The sequence below is a fragment of the Stylophora pistillata genome, chromosome 2 (assembly GCF_964205215.1).
Source record: "Stylophora pistillata chromosome 2, jaStyPist1.2, whole genome shotgun sequence".
Lineage (NCBI taxonomy): Eukaryota > Metazoa > Cnidaria > Anthozoa > Scleractinia > Pocilloporidae > Stylophora > Stylophora pistillata.
The window spans coordinates 54629878-54636099 of NC_142520.1; the positions used below are offsets into that span (position 1 = coordinate 54629878).

A 6222-nucleotide genomic window follows, 5' to 3' on the forward strand; every position below is an offset into this window, starting at 1 on the left:
TTTAAAAAAAACTGTCCCTCCCTGCAGGGTGCCACCATTGTTGTTTTGTCCCCAATAAAATCATATGCCACCCCAGGGGTGCCATATTTATAGATATTATGGCCTCCGCCATGCTTCTTATGCATGAGCACAACAACATTGTAGTCATGGTGGAGGCGAAGGACATCAGCCTGAAATCCAAAGGCATATAATAAATATGCATTATAGCTTAATCCATGTGTGAAAAATTAATAATTAAAACAATTGACACCTCTTGATTAAAATGAACTGCCTGGTACAATGATGTTTGGTGCTGCAATTAACACAAACACATGTAATTAATGACTGATAGATTCAATAAATTCAATATCAGCAGGAATAATGGAACAACTGAAGTTTTAACAAAAAACTACATCTAGTTAATTAGGCTACATGTACATACCTTGTAATGTAGCTTTCTGGTTTCATGGGTGGAGCTTGTTTTCCCCCTCTTCAACACTTTGTCCAAGTCCTTCTTTTTTTTTTTTAAATTTGTAATTGCATGTAGCTGTTCTACATTTTTTCAGTGCAACAGGGCAATCAGCTAAACCGGATGGACATTTCTTAAAAGAATTAAAGAACAACCAAGGTTATAAAAACAACCATACCAAGCCAAAGGATGCTTATTTGGAAAATCTGAGGGGAATCAAGGTCTCAATAGCCAGAGATTTTAAGGGAAAAAATGAAGCTTAAGTGAACTTTCCAGGGGAGGGAGGGTGGGGGTTAGGGGAGGGGGTTAATCCCAAAAAAATATTCGGGAAGGTATAGACCTTTTGGGCAACTGGATAATCAGGTTGGAAACTTGTGATTGTAGTCAAATTTAGGAGTACAACACCTCAGTCCATTAGATAGCAACTTTTCTGTCAGAACAGTACAATTTAAAACACTTTGAAAGTTACACATAAAAACTTACTACCACTTTGTTGAGAATCACTACTCGTGTTCTATCACATCATAGATAGAAAGGGTAGAATAGCCAATCAGAGAAATGGATTTGAGATAGAATGCTAGTAGATAAAGGGCGAGTGCAAAGTGTTATTGGCCTTAATTTGTAAACCAATGTTCACACAATGTATGTATGTGATACAATACTTACAGTGAGCTGTGCTTGGAGAATTAGGTAAACTATATTAATAATAATATATGTAGTGTTAATACTTATTGAGGTTTCTGTGATATCCAGAATCATCAAGTTCTTTATCGTTAAAGTTTGTTGCTATCAGCTGAAGACTTTGGCAAAGGCTGATAACATAATCTTGATTTTGATTTTCAATTTCGATTTCTGATAGGTTAAGTCTGCATTTGAGGCAAGAGGCCCATCAGGCCGGAGCTTATCTTGGTTTCTGTAGCATGAAGCAAGTAGGAGTATTTCTACTCCTCCCTAGATGGGATGCTAGTCCATTGCAGGGCTACCCCAACAGTAAATTCGCTGGTACCCATTTATACACCTGGGTGAAGAGAGGAACTGTGAGTTTAAGGTGTCTTGCCTAAGTACACAACGCAATGCCCTGGCAGATGCTCAAACCTGAACTATTCGATCTGGAGTCCAACGCACTAACCATTAAGCAACCGCGCCATGTCACTAGAGTTTTATTCAGCTCGTAAAATTTTAATCTGGTTATCAAGGCTTGATGAGTTCAATTGGATACGCCCCAGGGTAGGGGGAGAAAATTTGAACATACAGTGGACTCCGGATAACGCGAACCCTCGCTAATTCAAACCTTGCACTAACTCAAACCGACATCATTATTTCCCTTGGATTCCTTTCATACATTTACTGTAAGTTTACCTCGGTAACTCAAACCCTCAATAACTTGAGCCTCCCACTAACTCGAAGCAATTTTAATTTCCCTTGAGGTAATTTTCTATACAATTTTATCCTCAATAACTCTCACCACCTTTGTCAAGTTGTGTTAAGTAAAAAATATGGTACTGGAGTCTGAAACTTTGAACTTATTTTAAAGCAGTCTAGTGTTGTTCAGCTTTTCAACATGACAGTGCAGTTCAGCGTCATTCAGATTTTTTCAAGCTTTGCCTTCCTTCTTCTTGAGAGTCAATAATTTTGTGTGTGACGTCATTTGTTCTCTACTTCCAGTAAATCAAACTCTGTTAATTTCCCCTGAAGATTCGGGTTATTGGTAGTCGACTGTAGTAGTATACATTGATAGAATATACTCAATTGAATAAAATATTATGGGCAAAACATTTTGAGTACTGTGGCTAATTTGACCTCAGCAGTTATATCTGCTAAATAAAACTTACAAGGTAGGCATTTTGAATATTGGGATGAAAATTATAGTTGTTATACCTTTGCAATAGCATGGCGATACTAGTGAGAAAACTGTACGTGGCAGTATTAATACTGTGACCGAACAGAACAGACATGTGAGAACAAGAGAGGCATTTCTTCATTCAAGGAAAAGGATGCAGGAGAGTAATTAAGAACAATGACAATTATCAATAATGAATAGAGGAGTTCATAACATAAGTTGCAACATTGGATAACCAGGCAGGGCAACATGGTGGGAAATTCAAAGGTTTGCATGGAAACCCAAAGCTAAATTATAATTCTTTTTAGATTGAAACACTTAAGACTCCCCCCTCAAAAAAAAAAGAGTTACAAGACTCAAATATGCCGTTAATAATGAAATTTAAAACACCGTGGCCATTATTTGACATTTACTTGTAAACATGTTTTCCCAAACATTCCCTGTATTTTTTGTAGAACCAATTTAAAGAGAATATATTGGATTTTGCAAAAAATTTTGGAGAAATATAAAGACTTCTATACAATCCAGATTTTGAGTGTCACATCTTTGACTAATAAAAAAAGTTTTTCTAAAACAAAACTTGCAAATATATAATTTTAGAAAGAGTCAGTTAGCTTGAATTTCCATACAAACCTTTGAATTTCAAGCCATCTTGTTACTGGCGATTAAAATGTCTCCCAAGGAGGAGGCATCTATGCCAACTCTCCTGTATTATCCGGTAGTCTCTCAGATACAGACCGAATCTCCTGGTCTTACAGATGACCAAATCTCCTGGATATCAGGGACAATGCTCACAATACATGTTTTCACGCTCATTTTGATCAATTTTAGCGAAAAAAGTGAAATATTTGATGCATTTTTTCGGTTACCCCATTTTTGTGGTTGTGAAGAGTTGATTTCAAAGCAAAATTGGCAGTCTCCCACATTCCAATTTCTTTGGGTTGGCATCTCTGAGGAGGTGGGGGTACGCATATTGCAATGCCCCTTGATTACGTAGACAAATGTCACATAATCCAAAGCCGTTGTTGTTGATTATTTTTTTACAAGGACCTGGTTTAACACAAGGCTGTAAGCAGACTTGGAAACATTTCAAGAGGGAAAAAATAAACAATGTTGCAGAGATCCAGGGGTGTATTCAATGGGGAAATTTAGACAAACTGGGCACCCAAAAATGCCATTTTCTGATTTCTGATTTACTTTCGTTCTACATTTATCGAATATTTGCGAGCCAATTTTAAGATACTATGATAAGTATAAAACTTTATGATGTCACCGTAGGCTTTATAATGTTATTTAATAATTTATATTGTGTCGCTGTCGCATTTTAGAAACGTGATTGTATCGCTTGCTTGTGTTACTGTATAAAAATTCGATCGCCACTATTTAAGGCCACGTTAATCTATTTATCGCTTTCAACGCTTCTTGAAGGTATCTATCACATGAACAAAAAAGTATAAAAAAAAAATAGAACTGAAATAGGCACTTACTCTGAACGTCTTTCTGGTTACAGACTGCTTTCCTAGAAAAGCATGACCGCCATGCATATATAAATTTTAATTAATGTCAATTCGGAAAGTTTCTAGGAATATTTTAATATGCATGTCAAGGGGTTTATATTCGATCCGATTATATATTCAAATAAAAGTAAGTAAAACTTGTGCGATCATTCAATATATCCTCCCGGTGAGAATAGCTGATACGTACCTTTCGAAGTTGTCACACTTGATTCTGCACCACCTGAACTTGAAGAGCTGGAAGCACCGCTTGGAGGAATATCCGCCATTTTTTTTTTTTTTGTTAGGCTTTTGTGGAGCATGAAGACAGGGACCTGGGTATGACGTACAGAAATGAACCGGAGAATGATCACAACAATCATTTTCAGACGTGTGGTCAATTGATCCTATTGATCATTTCTCACCGGGAGGATATGTTGCAACAATAACTAGTGTCAGACCTCCAGCAAACTTCTCCCTCGACTCCGACGCCTCGTCTCCAATCTTCCCACGGGTTGAGAAACACGTGTCTTGTAGCGCTATATTTGACAATTATTCCACGAGCGCGTGTTGGATATGAGATGATAGATAGCCAACGAGGCGCGTAGCGCCGAGTTGGCTATAATCATCTCATATCCAACAAACGCGAGTGGAATAATTGTTTTATTAAAAACGCTACATTAAATTTTCAAATTTTATTAAATTTTTAGCTCCCTTTCAATTTTAAGCATAGGCATACGCTTACCATATCGTAGTTTATGGTATATTGGCTCATATACCATAATGGCTAAGCCAATGAAAAGTCTTGAATTGCATTATCCAATGATCCAGTTTTTAATAAATATATATATATATATATATATCAGGGGCCTGGGGTCAGGATGTAAGATAACGTTCTGGACGAGTAACTTCATCCCTCACGTGACTCGACCGAGACAAGACTCTAGCAGAGTCCAAAGCTCAGAATTTCATTATCTATGCTTATGAGTCAAAAATGGCCAAATTTCACTCAGATTACGATTCTCTTTTCATTAATGCGTAAAAAATCTTTTTAGATGCTGAAATTGGTTTAACATCAATGAATGTTTTATTATTATTATTATTATTATTATCCTTATTATCATTATTATTATTATTACTATTATGATTATTATCATATAAGGGGCAAAATTACTGAATTGTGATTGGTCAAGACAGAGGGCATTTTTTTCTTAATTTTTGCAATTCCCCGGGGCAAAATTACTTGAAAATGATTGGCTGAAAATCGCTTAGCAACGACTGCCAAGGTAAAGAAATTTCTGTTTGTTTTGTAACAATGGCGTCCCGTTTTGCGCGAGATCAGTAAGAAAACATTTTATATTATAAACAAGTAATCGCATGGTTCCTCGTAAAATTAAGGATTAATATCACTTGTGTTTTCGGAAGTTGCAGAAATTGCCCTCGTCGCTGCGCGACTCGGGCAATTTTAGCAACTTCCGAAAACACGCGTGATATTAATCCTTAATTTTACTCGGGCCCTGCGATTACCTATACTTATTAACTACATATAACAGAACGTTGCTACTATTACTTAAATCACTTACAGTAATTACAATACTAACAATGTTTACATTACCCACAATGCTACCTCTATTACAGTTAATACTTAACTTATAATATATATTCTAGGGAGGCAGACACCACAATACATCACAGAGATGGTGCAAATACTTCAATTAGATTTTTAGTTGATAATGAAAATAGACAATGCAGTATTTCAGTGAGCCATCCATATATTTCCTCCTGGCGCACAGTATCACAACAAAAATTCTCACACAATAATGGTTCTCATCTTCTCCCGAAATCTTGAAGCTTCTTGTTTTTTTAAGGCAATAAGTTTTTCACTCTCCTTCTTATTAGCTTCCACTTTGCGTAGAAACAAATCAAACTTTGGGATTGACTTCTTTCTTCTAAACTCGCTTATACACAGTTTACCGAGCATGATAAAATAATTTAACAGGTCATTTCTATTTAAAAACCCAATTGTAACTTGTTTTAGAGAGTATGTTCAGATTTTCACTCCGAAAATTAGATCAACAATTGCAAAACCTGTTCCAAAACGCTCGCGCATAGGAGCAGTCATAAAAGAGATGGTATAAGTCTTCTCTTCTTTGTAAATTGCACAAAAGGAACACATCTTTGAGTCAACTAACCCAATTTGAAATGATTTGGTATTTGTAAACAAGATGTTATTCGATAATTTATATTGGAAAGAACAGACATTAGGTTTACCAGCCGCGCTAGGGGGGATCGAGAATAATTCATGTAACGGTGTTGAAAGTTCCAAATCGGCTGAAAGAGTTTACAATACATTCGGATATTTAGCTTTATTAACAATCAGCAGGGAATAGAACTGTTTTGACACAGACCGAATCTCCTGGTCTTACAGATCACCAAATCTT

The 6222-nt window shown here is 36.3% G+C and overlaps 1 long non-coding RNA gene across 1 annotated transcript in view; it reads right to left on the reverse strand.

The window, feature by feature from the left end:
- The window catches only part of LOC148740424 (uncharacterized), a 4493-nt gene extending 3924 nt beyond the window's left edge, over positions 1-569 (reverse strand). The window contains exons 1-2 of the long non-coding RNA XR_015997150.1: positions 422-569; positions 1-170 (exon numbers count right to left, since the gene is read on the reverse strand). The exon at positions 1-170 is cut by the window's left edge and continues 23 nt beyond it. This is a non-coding gene — a long non-coding RNA (uncharacterized LOC148740424). The remainder of the gene's footprint in view (positions 171-421) is intronic.
- Between the last annotated feature and the right edge of the window lie 5653 nt (positions 570-6222).